This window comes from Oryctolagus cuniculus, chromosome 4 (genome assembly GCF_051225735.1).
Source record: "Oryctolagus cuniculus isolate XC-2025 breed Fujian yellow rabbit chromosome 4, ASM5122573v1, whole genome shotgun sequence".
Classification (NCBI taxonomy): Eukaryota; Metazoa; Chordata; class Mammalia; order Lagomorpha; family Leporidae; genus Oryctolagus; species Oryctolagus cuniculus.
The window spans coordinates 136,786,508-136,803,004 of NC_142870.1; the positions used below are offsets into that span (position 1 = coordinate 136,786,508).

At 36.5% G+C, this 16,497-nt stretch overlaps 1 long non-coding RNA gene across 5 annotated transcripts in view; it reads left to right on the plus strand.

Moving 5' to 3' along the window:
• LOC149127130 (uncharacterized) overlaps nt 1-16,497 on the plus strand; it is a 62,098-nt gene that overhangs the window by 30,130 nt on the left and 15,471 nt on the right. Inside the window, exons 3-4 of one of the 5 annotated variants that reach the window (XR_016232733.1) lie at nt 3,124-3,239; nt 7,252-7,887. The exons of 3 other annotated variants lie outside the window; for them this stretch is intronic. This is a non-coding gene — a long non-coding RNA (uncharacterized LOC149127130). Of the gene's footprint in view, nt 1-3,123; nt 3,240-7,251; nt 7,888-16,497 lie in introns of those variants that run through there. One more of the 5 variants, XR_016232739.1, reaches the window with a different exon arrangement.

Below are 16,497 nucleotides of genomic sequence, written 5' to 3' on the forward strand. Positions count from 1 at the left end.
CCAAACTAATTTCCAAACCATAGCAGGGTTGTTCATTCCCTAACACTTCTAGCTTGCCATGGACTCTGTACTGGCCCCCTATAAATCCAGTAAAATCCTCTCTGTAGGTACAAAGATGAGAACACTTAAAGAAGGTAAAAAGACCACACAAAAAGGTTGAGGGAACATGACCAGAGGCTACTGGAGAGGAACTGCTACAAGAGCTGATACTGACCTAGGACTCACATTTGTCATGTCACATTTGCCAACACATTTGTGTTTTTTTAATTTTAAAAACTGATACATTGAAAACATAAAGATGACAGTATGCTTCCAAATTATTATAATGATACTCATAACATCTTGCTATCCGTAACAGTTTAAAGGGTGTTTAAATCAACAAGTTAAAATTACAAATCATCCCCAAAATTACTGATAAATTTATTATATTGGTTGAGAGTTTTTTAAGATGGAGGACAAAATAAAATAAACCTTGAACTAGGAGAAGATGCATATAACAAGGAATTATTGTCCAAAATATGGAAACAATTTCTGCTAATAAAGCTACTAGTAATTCTACTGAAACACAGGCAAAGACCTTAACAGTTGAGGAGACCCTAATTGAATTTACTAGTAGTAGGAATGGATTGAGGTCAAAACTTTGACAAAATCTCTTGAGTAATACAAATAAGTTTTATATATTCTAACAGTCCTTCATTTGGCCTTATTTTGGTATATGGCAGAGGCCACTTCCTTGGGTGACATACGTCTGTACACAACACTGGAGTAGAAGTTTGGTATGGCAGTGGAGATGTCACCACTAGAGATGGCCATGTCCTAGTTCTGCTTCCAATTCCAGCTTCCTGTTAATGCAAACCGTGGGAGGCAACAGGTGGTAATTCAAATGGTTGCCTGGATGTTGTTGGCATCTAGGTATTGAACCAGTGATTGCTGGCCCTCTCTTGACCCCTATCTTTCTGTCCATTTTTCAATTAAGTAAGTAAATTTTAAAAATAATAAGGTACACAATTTGATAGCAGTCTATAATAAGAGAAAAAATACTTCAAAATAACTGGCAACCTCTTCAAGTTTGGGCAGTCTGGTCCTTGTTTGTTTCTGAACTGAGTGCTGTCAAAACACATATTTCTAGAAAAAAGCTAAATCCTTATATTAAGTGCTGCATTTGTCCTGCAATGGATGGCTCATATAAAGAAGCAAAACAAATTGTCAATATTTTCATTCAAAGATGCTCAACTTTACCAGGAATCAGAAATGCAAATTAAATTAAGACATCATTTCACATCTGTCATCTTGGCAATTAAAAAAATGACAACAATAATTATACCAGTTGTGATTATTGAGTGCTTGTTAGGTTTCAGGTAATGTTTTATGCTTGTTTATAGGTTAATTCATTAAATCATAGAACACTATATGAGTTAGTGATTATTAACATATAAAGTAACTGGTTTAGTTATGTTAAGTAAAGATGTGCAAGATCACATAATGAGTAAGTGATGCAGCTGGAATTCAAACTCTGGACTGGAACCCTGACCTCCTAATATTTTCTCTATGTTGCCTGGCACCAAAAAAAACAACATTAGTGGTAAAACATGTAAATCCTTAATAAGCTCTTTTGCAAGCAAAATTGTAAGATATTACATATGCTAAGTCATGGAATCCTGACAATAATTCTACAATATTATTTCCATTCTAACATACTACCTCCATTTTAGATCATGCCTTATGTAACCTTTTCATCTAGTTGCTCATTTATATCATTTATAATTAACTACTAAGTATAAATAAATAGATATTTTTAAGTTCTGTGAGATTTTTTGCTCTAGTAAATGATGAAATACGGACAGAGGATCATGAAAACTCTTTTTGTATGTGCCAATGTCTTGCAGGGTTTCACCAAAGCTTTCTAGTATTTTGATGGTATTAGATCATAGATTTGGGTCTTTAATCCATTTTGAATGGATTTTTGTATGAGGTAGGGGTCCTGCTTCATACTCCCGCATGTAGAAATCCAGTTTTTCCAGCACCATTTGTTGAAGAGACTATGCTTTAGCTCCGTGGTACATATAAGTTACTTGTAGATGCTTGGATTGATTTCTCGCATTTCTGTACCATTGGTCTATCCATCTATATTTTTATAGCAGTACCAGGCTGTTTTGATTATAACTGCCTTGTAGTATATCTTGAAATCTGGTATTGTGACCCCTCCAGCTTTGTTTTTGCTGTACAAGATTCCTTTAGCTATTCGGGGTCTCCTGTGTCTCCATATGAATTTCAGCAACTTTTTTTTCTAGATTTGAGAAGACTGTCTTTGGTGTTTTGATTGGTATTGCATTGAATCTGTAAATTGCTTTTGGAAGAATGGACATTTTGATGATATTGAGTCTTCCAATACATAAACATGGAAGATTTTTCAATTTTTTAAAATATTTTCTTCTATTTCTGTCTTTAATATTTTGTAATTCTCATCGTAGAGATCTCTGACATCCTTGGTTAAATTTATCCCAAGGTATTTGATTTTTTGTTGTTATTGTGAATGGGATCGACCTTGGAAGTTCTTTTTCAGCAGTGGCATTGTCTCTGTACACAAAGGCTCTTTAATTTTTGTGTATTGATTTTGTATCCTGCTACTTCACCAAACTCTTCTAGCAGTTTCATGTCATCTTCAAATAAGGATAGTATGACTTCCTCATTCCCAATTTGTATCCCTTTGATTTCTTTTTCTAGCCTAATGGCTCTGGCTAAAACTTACAAGGACTATATTGAATAGCAGTGATGAGAGTTGGCATCCCTGTCTGGTACCAGATTTCAGTGGCAGTGCTTCCAACTTTTACCCATTCGATGTGATGCTGGTCGTGGGTTGGTCATAAGTTGTCTTGATTGTGTTGATGTATGTTCCTTCTTTTTTTAAAAAAGATTTATTTATTTATTCAAAAGTCATATTTACACAGAGAGAGGAGAGGCAGAGAGAGAGAGAGGTCTTCCATCCGCTACTTCACTCCCCAATTGGCCACAATGGCCAGAGCTGCATGATCTGAAGCCAAAAGCCAGGAAGGAGCCTCCTCTGGGTCTCCCACATGGGTGCAGGGACCCAAGAACTTGAGCCATCTTCCACTGCTTTCCCAGGCCATAGCAGAGAGCTGGATTGGAAGTGGAGCAGCTTGGTCTCAAACCAGTGCCCATGTGGGATGCCAGCGCTTCAGACCTGGGTGTAAACCCGCTGCACCACAGCACCAGCCCCGGTATGTTCCTTCTACATCCAGTTTGCTTAGAGTTTTCATCACGAAAGGAAATTGTATTTTATCAAATGCTTTCTTTGTATCTATTGAGATCATGTTTTTTGTTCAGTTTGTTAATGTGATGAATCACATTGATTGATTTGCAAATGTTGAACCATCCTTGCATACCAGAGCTAAATCCCATTTGATCTGGGTGAATGACCTTTTTGATGTGTTTTTGGATTCAATTGGCCAGAACTTTGTTGAGGATTTTTGTGTCTATGTTCATCAGTGAAACTGGTCTGTAGTTCTTTCCCTGTTGCATCTTTTTTCAGATTTAGAAATTAAGATGATGCTGGCTTCATAGAAAGAATTTGGTAGGATTCCCTTCCTTTCAATTGTTTTGAATACTTGAGAAGTGGAATTAGTTCTTCTTCTAATGCCTGGTAGAATTCAGCAGTGAAGCCATCTGGTACTGGAATTTTCTTTGTTGGGAGAGTCTTTATTAGTGATTCAATTTCCATATTTGGTAATGGGTCTGTTTAGGTTTTCTGTGTCTTCATGGCTCAATTCAGGTAGGTTGTATGTGTCCAGGGAATCTATCCATTTCTTCCAGATTCCCCAGTTTGTTAGCATACAGCTCTTTGTAGAAATTTCTCATGATTCTTTTTGTTTCATGGTGTCTGTTGTCACATTTACTTTTTCATCTCCAATTTTATTGAATCGGGTCTTTTCTCTTCTTTTTTTTGGTTAGTTGCACCAATGATGTGTCAATTTTGTTCAGTTTTTCGAAAAATAAGCTCATCATGTTGTTGATCATTTGTATTTTTTTGGTGTCAAATTTGTTGACTTCTCTAATTTAATCATTTCTTTCCTCCTACTAGTTTTGAACTTGGTTTACTGTTGTTTTTTAGATCCTTAAGATACATTGATAGTTCATTTATTTGATGCCTTTCCAATTTCTTGATGTAGGAGCCAATTGCTATAAAGTTTCCTCTTAACACCCCTTTCAATGTATCCCATAAGTTTTGATATGCTGTATTGTTGTCTACATTTGTTTCCAGAAATGTTTTAATTTCATTTTTTATTTCTTCTATGACCCACTGTATTCAGGAGCATTTTGTTGTCTCCATGTGTTTGCATATGTTCTAGAGATTCCTGAGTTGCTGATTTCCAGCTTTATTGCTCTGTGGTATGAGAAGATGCATGGTATGATTTCAATTTTTTGAATTTGCTGAGACTTTTTTTGTGGACTAGTATGTGGTCAATCCTAGAGAAGGTTCCATGCACAGGTGGGAAAAATGTGTATTCTGTAACTTTAGGATGAAAAGTTCTGTAGATATCTGTTAGGTCCATTTGGTCTATAGTGTTGATTAACTCTGCTGTTTCATTGCTGATTTTCTTTAAGGTTGATTTGTTCATGGATGAAAGTGGGATATTGAAATCCCCCATTACTATAGTATTTGAGTCTATGTCTCCCTTTAGACTTTTTTTTTTTTTTTTGACAGGCAGAGTTAGGCAGTGAGAGTACCTTTAGATTTTTTAACATTTATTTTAAATAGCCAGGTGTCCTGTAATTAGGTGCATATACGTTTATAATAGTCACATTTTCCTATTGAATTGACCCCTTAATCATTACAAAGTGTTCTTATTTGTCTCTTTTATAATTTTTGTGTTAAAGTCTATTTTGTCTGATATTAGGATGTCTACACCAGTTCTTTTTTCTGTTTCTGTTAGCATGGAATAATTTTTTCCATCCTTTCTTTTTTTTTTGACAGGCAGAGTGGACAGTGAGAGAGAGAGAGAGAGAGAGAGAAGGGTCTTCCTTTTCCATTGGTTCACCCCCCCAATGACTGCTGCGGCTAGCATGCTGCAGCTGGCACACCGCATTGATCCGAAGCCAGGAGCCAGGTGCTTCTCCTGGTCTCCCATGCGGGTGCAGGGCCCAAGCACTTGGGCCATCCTCCACTGCACTCCCTGGCCACAGCAGAGAGCTGGCCTGGAAGAGGAGCAACCGGGACAGAATCTGGCACCCGGACTGGGACTAGAACCCGGGGTACTGGCGCCACAGGTGGAGGTTTAGCATATTGGGCCACAGTGCCAGCCTTTTTTTTTTTTTCCATCCTTTCACTTTCAGTCTATGTGCATCTTTGTTGGTGAGATGTGTTTCTTGTAGGCAGCAAATAGATGGGTCTTATTTTTTCATCCATTCAGCCAGTCTGTGTTTTTTTAACTAGAGTTAAAAGTTATAGGCATTCCCAGTTGCCCCTATTCCAGGCCAGCTCTCTGTTGTGGCCAGGGAGTGCAGTGGAGGATGGCCCGAGTACTTGGGCCCTGCACCCCATGGGAGACCAGGAGAAGTACCTGGCTCCTGCCATCGGATCAGCACAGTGCGCTGGCCGCAGCATGCTGGCCGCGGCGGCCATTGGAGGGTGAACCAACGGCAAAGGAAGACCTTTCTCTCTGTCTCTCTCACTGTCCACTCTGCCTGTCAAAAAAAAAAAAAAAAGTTTTAGGCATTTACATTCAAGGTGACAATTGATAATCAATGACTTTGCCCTACCATTTTTCCATAAATATTCCTATGTTTTACTTTGGATTTACTTTGGATTTACCTTGTACTTTTAAAGGGAGCTTTCCTTCTTTTACCTTCTTCCATAGTGATGACCATGTTTCTGTGTTTCTGTGTGCAGCACATCCTTAAATATCTTCTGCAAGGATGGACAGTTGGTGACTAATTCAGTTTCTGTTTGTCATGGAAGGTCTTTATTTCACATTTATTCATAAATGAGAGATTTGCAGGGTACAGTATTCTGGGTTGACAGTTTTTTTCTCTTAAGACTTAGATAATATCTCCCCATTCTCTCCTTGCCTGTAGAGTTTCTGATGAGAATTCCACTGTGAGTCTAATTGGAGATCCTCTGAAAGTAATCTGGTATTTCTCTTGTGCACATTTTAGAATCTTTTCTTTATGTTTTACTCTGGAGAATTTGATTACAATGTGTCATGGTGAGGATCTTTTCTGGCATGTCTATTAGGAGTTCTATGTTCTTATTGTATTTGGATGTCCCTTTTCTTTCTCCAAATTGGGGAAGTTTTCTGTTATTATTTCACTAAAAAGGCCTTCTAATCCTTTCTCTGTTTTCATATCTTCAGGAACTCTCAGACCCATATGTTGGGCCTTTTGGTAGTATTCTGTGGGCCATTTGGTAGTATTCTGTAGATTCCCAACAGTATTTTTTTAGTTTTCTAATTTCTTCTTGTGTTTGGTCTGGCTATAATTTACTCTGCTTTGTCTTCTAAGTCAGATATTCTTGCTTCTGCTTCACTGATTCTGTTGTTGAGGCTCTCCACTGTATTTTTAATTTGTTCTGTTGAATTCTTCATTTCCAAGATTTCATTTTTATTTCTTTTTAAGATCTCAATATTGTGGGAGAAATTTTCTTTCATGTCATGTATCGATTTCATTAGTTTGTGCATTTGCTTCTGATTACTTCTGGTAATCCTATGATCAATTTTTTGAATACAAGTTGTGGCATTTCTTCAGTTTCATCATCTTCACAATCTAGTATTGAGGTGTTGTGTTTTTTTGGGGATGTCATGTTTTCATGGTATGCTGCCTTCCTTGTTTCTTGGATTGATGTGCTTATTATTTAGCATTTGTTGGTATACTTATTGGTTTCTGCTTTGATTTTTTGCTGTGTCAGCTTTTATCTTTAAACTATGTCTGATTGGATTACTAGATTGTCTGCTTTCAGGGAATACCAAGAGCCTCATGACAGAAGTAGCTGTTCAGTGGCCCAAAGTGAAGGGCATGTCTGAGGTGACAAACTCAGGTTTAGCATGGTAAATATCCTTTGTTTTTCCTTCTTTTTTTAATCAGAAGAGAGGTTTCATCTTGTCTGTTGGTGTAGATTCAGCTGAGCTCCTCTCCTCGAAGGAGACCAGTGCCTGTTTGCTCTGCCACAAAGACCACACAAAGTATCTGTGCAGTTCTCAGTAAAAGCTCAGATTACTCAGCAATGCCTCTTTTCAGGTAACCAGGGAGCCCTGATCATGTGAAGCCTCTCACAGTGACTGCCCGATGTCCCAGCCACACCTTGAGTCCTCCCATGCAGCCTCAGCGTTTTCACAGACCTGGCACAGAAGCCTCCCACAGTCACGAGTACCCAGCCTCCAGTGTATTCTGCCCACCAGACTTAGGAGTCTCCATTGGGCTGGTTGCTGGGTATAGATACAAGTTAGTGCAACTGTTACATATGTCCAAAATGGTGCCTGCTTCCTGTTAGATGTTTCAGGGCACTTTTGCAGGATGGTCGGGGAGAGAGAAAATGTGCCACCCCCTTTTTTTCTCCTCTAGCTTGGTGGGTACACTATCCCCCACAGGACTCTAAGCTGAATTCTCTCTAGGCTCTTTTTGCAGCTTTTTTTTGCCAGTGGCTTGGGCTGCTGTAGTCTGGTCTCAACTTGCTCTCCAACAATGATGCAGAGGCTCTCAGCTGGTAGGGTCCTAAGTTGTGCGCCCTTCACATAGATTCACTGTGTTCCTCTAATTTACATAGAGTTTCCTCTTCTATTTTCTCCCTAAATCTTCCTGAGACTGTGCTCTTTCCCCTTTTTTAAAACTATCTTTTAGACTCAAGCAGCAAAATCCCTTCCTACTCTGCCATCTTAATCCAATTGAGACCATAAATTATTTAACTGTCTTTAGTAATTAATTAGCATTTAAAATTTTATTATCTTTTGATTTTGTGTTTTTATATGATTTTACTGCTTACTTTGGCAATTTGATTTTCATATTTAATTATCTTCTCTGTGAACGATGATTACCTTTAAATAGATTAAAATTAGAATTAAGATAATCTGAATCTTCATTAGCTTTTAACTTGTACTCTTTGAAAAATACTATTTTCAAACCTGGATTTTCTGTAACATATATAAATTTTCTTTAACATCTATTGATTTTATAATTAGCTGCTGATTTAAAGTGGGAAATAAAACAACAGAAAGGTCATTATTTATTGAGTGCATATTTGTGATCTGTTACAAATGAACATCAATTGTCTTTAGTAAATCTTTCAATTTCAAGTGAATTAAAATATTTTCCATTAAAGAGATATTGAAACAGAATTATTCATTTGCAACTTATAAGGTTTTACATAATAAATTTTAATTTGATGCAGAATGATATGGATGAGGAACTAAGTGATATTTAACATTATATTGAGCTTACATGCCCCAGGAATATTATGTACAGATGTTGGTCTTATTTATTGAATCAGGTTTTTGATTAATGCATGAAATGCATTTGCCAATATTTCAGTTATATTTGTGTATGTTTAATTGTTCATTCTTTCTTATGGAAATCAGATTACCATGGGAGACTTTAAAAACTTCCTCATAAAAACTTAAAATTTAACATAAACTTTGAAGAGTTTAACAAAACTGAATATACTAGATGTGAACAACATGGACTATGGGGGAAAAATCTGTGAGAAGTAAAAATCAGATCTTATCCAAAATCCTACCTTGAAAGTAAACCTATAGTTTCTATCTTGTCCTCTATTAATACAACATAGAGTTATAAAATAAAATATATCTAAAAAATGAAACACAGAACTTTAGGCATGTTCACTTCAGATTCTCTTGATATTTTGCTGTTTGGCTTTTGAAGTTACATTCCTTTATGCAAACCTAAGCAGGGTGGCTAGAATGGCCTCATACTGCATTCTAGATATGTCCAGGAAAAAGTAAATACAGTCCTCCATTAGATACCATAATTAGAGAGTTCTGTAGGATGTTACCAAGTATACACCCAGTAATAATCAGGGAAAATTAACATGACTGTAGACAATTATTTTTATCTGGCTTATAACAGCAGGGGCAGGCTCTATGAGACCTGAGATTAGAGGTTCCCATACTAACAAGGTTCTTACATATTTCTAAAATGCATTGTTTCTCTCTATATAGACAAAAAAGAAAAAAAAGAGCTCTTATATTTTTAGAAAATTACATCAGTTACTTTCTTTCCTTAACAAATTCACCTAATATCATTTCTCAGAATAACCATAAGTGGCAGGTATCAGCTTATCCAGAAGTCACTGAGCTTCCAACATGGTAAGTGACTTGCTTTAAATGACAGAGCTATTTGCTCATCATTGCCATATTTCTCAAAGGTTCATTTTCATAACAATAATCTGCAAAAGTTTAATGATCCATGGATACTTGAACCCCATCCTAGATCTGCTAACTCAATATCCACAGAAGGGAAGACATTCTGTGAAAGATCTGCAGTTAAAAAGATGTTGAGGGGATTTTGCATATGCTAGAGGCTCTTCTTTTTGTTTGAAATAATCATTAATTGTCTAATGAGCAGTTAAATATTAAATCATGTCATAATAATCCTGTGGAGGAAAAAGTAGCTACTACAGTATATAAAAATTATAAAATACCATGAAAGAGAAAGAATACAATATAGATAAAGTTTAAGAAGAAACTGGCTGGATAAATAGAAACCTGAAACTTAATGCTACTCAAATTCATCCTTAAATAAAGTTCAAACTGTTGATCATAATGATAATAGAGCATGGGTGAAAGGGAGGGTAGGCTGGGAAGTATCACCATGTTTCTAAGTTTGTATATATAAAATACATGAAATGCATAACTCTGCCTTATAATAAATAAATAAATAAATAAATTTAATTTACCTAAAACTACATTGGTCTTGTTTGCAAAATCATATTTTGTTTTCATATTTTCTTTAAAAATTAAACAAGGATCTAGTAATTTTTGATTTTGATACAAGTTATAGTACTAAATGAACCATTCAGCCTGAGGAAGTATTTCACCTTCTAAGTGACACAGAAGTCTCTGTAGATGCCAAGTGGTATTTAACCATTCAAATTAAATCAGATATTTAAAACTATTAAAACTTAACTGACATTTGAAAATAACCAACCACATTTATAGAAACATGAAAATGAAGTTTTAGCATAACAAAAATAAATCAGGAGCCAACTTCTAAGAAATATGAGCTGTTTAAGATGTATAATCACAATATTTTAGATGCTATTTTAATCATGGCTCTGGAAAATGTCATTCAGTTTTTATAATACTTTAAAACTGATAACTATTAGAAATCATTAAGTTCTAAGAAGAAAAGTCCCTTGGAACTGTATGTATATCATTCATATTTTTAATGGCTAGACTTCTTTGAGTTTTTCCCCCTTTAATGATGTTTCAAAAAGACCAAGAGCCTCCAAGTTCTGATCTAATTACAGAAGAAATTCAATGAGTTTTCTTATGTTAAAGATAAATCTAGTTAGCAAAGAAGCAAAGTCTGTTTGTTATCAGTCAGTGTGCAGGCAGTCTAGGAGATTGGAGACTGTGGCACCAGAAGAGCTCAGGATTGAAACGCTTAAATTATCTCTGTAAAAAGGTGAAGCTCTCTGGTCTACATGGAAAGAATACATACATATCACTCAATTCCACTCTGGAAAATGTAATAAACAATATACAGAAATGCACCCACATATTCTCATTTATAAAGTACATATGCATACACATATTTTATTCACTATTAGCCATACATTATAGATGGTTGTATATGTATATGTTTGACTCACTCTAGAATGTGTCCTATATGCCAGATTCTGGAATTAAGAATCTACACACTGTTCATTTCCACATGAAGAAGTTATTTTATTAAATGAAATATAGATCTAGCACTTTCAGCTGTTTGTCACAGAGAGAAACAAATTTCCAAGGTGTGATATTTTAACCTCTGTACATTCAATGTCAAAACTCAATGAATTTTTAAAATAAGATTTCTGATATTATCTGGCTAATTTTAATTCTTTATTTTAATTTTAATTAGTATTTTAACATATTTCATGTGTCTGTAAATGCAATTCTAAGGATATAATAATATTCCTTTTCCTCTCTATCTCCCACTCACCATTTCTTTTTTTTTCAAATTTTTAGATGACATTTTAAATTTACATTACAATAAAGAGGCTTAATACTTCACCAAATAAAAAGTTTAATAAGCAAAAAGCAAAAAGACCTTAGTATAGTAGGAATGTAGACAGTGGCTATAAATAGTAAATAAATGGAAAAATGAACATTTCACCCATTTATAGTAAATTTTAATAATCACAAACCATTGAAACTATAGTAGTATGATATTCTTTTATTTATTTATTTATTTATTTTTATTTTTTGACAGGCAGAGTGGACAGTGAGAGAGAGAGAGAGACAGGGAGAAAGGTCTTCCTTTGCTGTTGGTTCACCCTCCAATGGCCTCTGAGGCCGGCGTACCGCGCTGATCCGATGGCAGGAGTCAGGTACTTATCCTGGTCTCCCATGGGGTGCAGGGCCCAAGCACTTGGGCCATCCTCCACTGCACTCCCTGGCCACAGCAGAGAGCTGGCCTGGAAGAGGGGCAACTAGGACAGAATCCGGCGCTTCAACCGGGATTAGAACCCGGTGTGCCGGCACCGCAAGGCGGAGGATTAGCCTAGTGAGCCACGGCGCCGGCCAGTAGTATGATATTCTTAACCATTGGTTTCACAAAGATATCAAACAAAGTTTTAAAAAACTATATTTGCAACAAAGACATTTCTTTTTTTTTTCTTCATTTCTTTTTTGAATTTTAGCTCTCACATATAAGGGAGGATACGCAGTATTTATCTTTCTGGGTTTGACTTATTCACGCAATATGATATTCTCCAGGTGCATCCATTTTGCTGCAAATGGCAGAATTTCATTTTTTATAGTTGAATAATATTCCATTGTATTATCTTATTCATTCATTTGATGATGGACACCTTGGTTGATATCAAATTTCAGCTATTGTGAACAGTGCTGTTATAAACATGGTGGTGCAAGTACAAGTAACTCTTTGATACATTTTGTTCAAGTCTTTGGGGTAGCAATCCCAATAGTGGGATTACTGGATCATATGATAAGTCTATTTCTAGTTTCTTTTTTTATTTTTTTAACTTTTATTTAATGAGTATAAATTTCCAAAGTACAGCTTATGGATTACAATGGCTTCCCCCCCATAACGTCCCTCCCACCCGCAACCCTCCCCTTTCCCACTCCCTCTCCCCTTTCATTCACTTCAAGATTCATTTTCGATTCTCTTTATATACAGAAGATCAATTTAGCATACATTAAGTAAAGATTTCAACAGTTTGCTCCCACACAGAAACATAAAGTGAAAAATACTGTTTGAGTACTAGTTATAGCATTAGATCTCAATGTACAGCACACTAAAGACAAAGATCCTACATGAGGAGTAAGTGCACAGTGACTCCTGTTGTTGACTTAACAAATTGACACTCTTGTTTATGGCATCAGTAATCACCTTAGGCTCTTGTCATGAGTTGCCAAGGCTATGGAAGCCTCCTGAGTTCACCGACTCTGATCATATTTAGACAAGGCCATGGTCAAAGTGGAAGTTCTCTCCTCCCTTCAGAGAAAGGTACCTCCTTCTTTGATGACCCGTTCTTTCCACTGGGATCTCACTAGTTTCTTAAGAAATTTCCAAGCTGTTCTCCGCATTGGCTGCTGCAATTCCTATTTCCAATCAGCAGTGCATAAATGTCACTCTTTGCCTACATCTTCACCAGCATTTTTTTACTCTCTGTGTTTTGGATTTTAGCCATTCTGATAGGGGTGAGATGATATCTCATTGTGGTTTTGATTTGCATTTCCCTGGTAGCTAGTGATATTGAACATTTTTTCATATATTTGTTGTCTTCTGTATTTCTTCTTTTGAGAATTGTCTAATGAAGTCCTTTTCCCATTTCCCAACTGGATTGGTTTTTGTTGAGTTTTTTTTTTTTATTTAATTGCTTATATATTTGGGATATTATTGCTTTGTCAGGTGGTTTGCAAATAGTTTTCCCCATTCTGCTAAATGTCTCTTCACTCTATTGATCATGTCCTTTGCTGCACAAAAGCTTCTGAGTTTGATATAGACCCATTTATTTAGTTTTGCTTTTGTTGCTATGCTTTGCATGTCTCATCCAAGAAGTCATCCATTATTCCAATGTCTTGTTCCTCCAACAACTTCATTATCTCAGTCTTCAATCCATCTTGGGTTAATCTTTGAATACAGTGAAAGGTATACATCTAACTTCATTCTTCTACATATATACATCATTCACATTAAATAGGTTTGCCTGTGTAACCAGTAGAATATAAGAGAAACAGCAAGATGCAATTTCCTTGAATCAGTTTGGTGAGGACAAGCATGCTTTTAGAGAGACCAACGTGTTGGTTAGCAAGGACCTGAGGCCTTCTGCAAATAGACTCCTGCATCCACCTTCTGCTTCTGAATGTCTGGCCATAGAAACAGAGGCACCAAATATTTAAGTTTTTTTCCCCACACTATTTAAAACTTTTTTATTATTCTTGGGACCAGCACTGTGGCGTAGCTGGTAAAGCTGCCTCCTGTAACACTGGCATCACATATGGATGCCAATTCATGACCTGGCTGTTCTGCTTCTGATCCAGTCCCCTGCTAATGACCTGGGAAAAGCAGCAGAGAATGGCCCAAGTGTTTTGGGTGCTGCCAACCACCCTGACGTAAGAGACACAGATGAAGACCCTAGCCCTGGTCATATGGCCACCTGTGGAGTACACCAGAAGATGGACGATATCTCTCTCTCTCCCTCTCACTCTCTCTCTCTCTCTCTCGCAGGTCTGCCTTTCAAATAAATATTTTTTAAAAAAACGTTTTATTCTTAAATGACATATTATTGTACATATTTATGGGGTCTTGTGCTTTTTAAAGTTTATTATTTATTTGAAAGTTAGAGAAACATAGCGTGGAAGGGAAGAGAGAGAGGGGGAGAGATCTTACACTGCTGGTTCACTCCCCAAATTCCTGCAGCAGTCAGAGCTGGACCAAGCGAAAGCCGGATCCTGGAACTTTTTCCTGGTGTCCAAGCTTGGTGACATGGACTCAAGTACTTGAGCCATCACCTGCTGCCACCCAGAACTGCATTAGTAGGAAACTGCATAAGAAGAGGAGTAGCTGGAACACAAACCAAATATTCATATGGAATGTGGGCGTCCTGTGCAGTGGCTTAACTCACTGTTCCATGATGATCTTACTGTGTGATATTCAATACATGTGTACATTGTTCAAAGTCCAATCAGGGTAAACAAATCTATCTCCTCCTTATCATTCCTTTATGAGAAAGCATTCTAATTCTTTCTTCCAGCTTTCTAGTTTTAGGAAAATAAGCAAGACATCATTACTATTTGTTATCACCATAGTATATGATAAACACCAGCACTTCTGGCTCTCCTTGAACTATAACTTCACTCTGCCCTCTACCCTACTCTCTGCAGCCTCCAGTAAATCCCATTATGCTCTCGATTTCTAGGATCATCTTGTTCAGATTCATCAAATGGTTGAGATCATGTGGTATTTGTCTTTCAGTGCTCGACTTATTTCCTTTAACATGGAACTTACAGTTACACTCAGGTTATTGCAAATGGCAAATTTCATTGTTTTTATGCCTGACTAGTAGCCCGACATGCATTTGTACCATATTTTCTTTATCATTTCATCATTTGATGGACACTTGCTTTGCTTCTATTTCGTGGCTATTATGAATAGTGCTGCAACAAGCATGGGAGTGCAGATGTTTCTTTAACAGGCAGACATATTTTACTTTCCCTGGATTTATAGCCATTAGTGAGATTACTGAATAATATGGCTACTCTCTTAAACACAGTCCATTTGCCGTAGCATTGCTGAGGTTTTTTTTTTTTTTTTTTTCTTTTTGAATTGTCTTTTTTTCAGAGGCACTTTTCATGTCTTAAGTCGTTAGGTCTATGATACTTGTTTCTATGATGATTTGTCATACTCTGCCTCTTTCCTCTCATTTTATCTGCAGGCATGTCTGACTCAGTCTCAGTTCCTATATGACTCAGATCGAGCTATGTAACCTGTAATTCCAGGTGCGCTCATAACGAGCAAAGCTGTGACCTCCCTAAATATCAATTTCCTCTTTCCTCTTTCATCAATTTCTTCTTTTCTTAAATCTGAAATGCTTAGTTGTTTCTGAACGGATCCACAGAAGCCCTAAGTGACAATTTTAAAGTTCACTGAGGCCAAGAAGCAGGCTTAGCAGAGGGTCTCTGGACCCTCCGTATCTACCTCTGCAGGGTGGGCAGTGGGGAGGGGTGCTGTTCTGTATTTGCTTGACGTGGTCTTGATGTCCAGTTCGAGACTTGCTTTTCTGCTAAGGGAGAGCACAATTCCAAGCCTTGGTACCAGGCCATAATCAAGGTTTACGCAAATTTTCAAAAATATTTTAAAATTTGACAGGCAATATTATACATAAGCACTACTTCAATGTTATGATCATCCTTTGGAAATTCCTTTCTTTGCATTCAAAAACATTCTATCCTTGTTGACGTATTAACTCACTTTCTGTCATCCATATTATAGTTCATGCATTTTAAAAAGCACAGGGCAATAACTATGTTCATTCTATATTTGTATCACATATTGCAAAGGATAAACATGTTTTTCTGCCTTCAAGAAGATGACAGCAGTAAGACATGCCCAATAATAAATATGATAAAAGTGGGCAGCAGTTAATCAATGCACCAGGGAACTCAGGGAATTATGCTAGTGCCCGCCTCTTATGGCATGAGCAAGATATTCTCAAGATGGCCAGATACTCTGATTGCATTTTCAAGAAAAACTGAAAATCCAGATTTTCATATATTTTATTCTAAAAATATAATCAATAGACTTAACAACATTTTGAAACAATATATAGGCCAAATGAAACACATTTGTAGATAATTATTTAGACCAAAGCAGTCAGTTTGTAACCGCTTAATTAAAAATCATCTCTAGCCAATTTTTAAGAAATTCGATCATGGTTGTGGTCATATTCTCGGGTTAATTTATGATATGTTTATTTAAATGATTTCATTATAGTGTGGCTATGATGGTAGGTAGGAGACTGAAAGAACTAGAAACAGATTTTTCTAATTGGAAGCCAAATCCAAGCAAATAATTGTCTGCATCTTCCCTTCTTTAAGAATTTTCACTTAAAATGCACACTTTTTTTTTTTATCATGTGAGGCTAAGAAGTCGTTGTTATGAACAATTGAAGAATTATGACCTGACCTTACGTGGCAATGAACTGAGATGGTTATCTAATAAAGATTTCTTTGCCCTGGGGTCTCAGTGACCACCAAAATGTATTTTAGAATCCAAGGCAAAGTGTCTCAGCTATAAAAA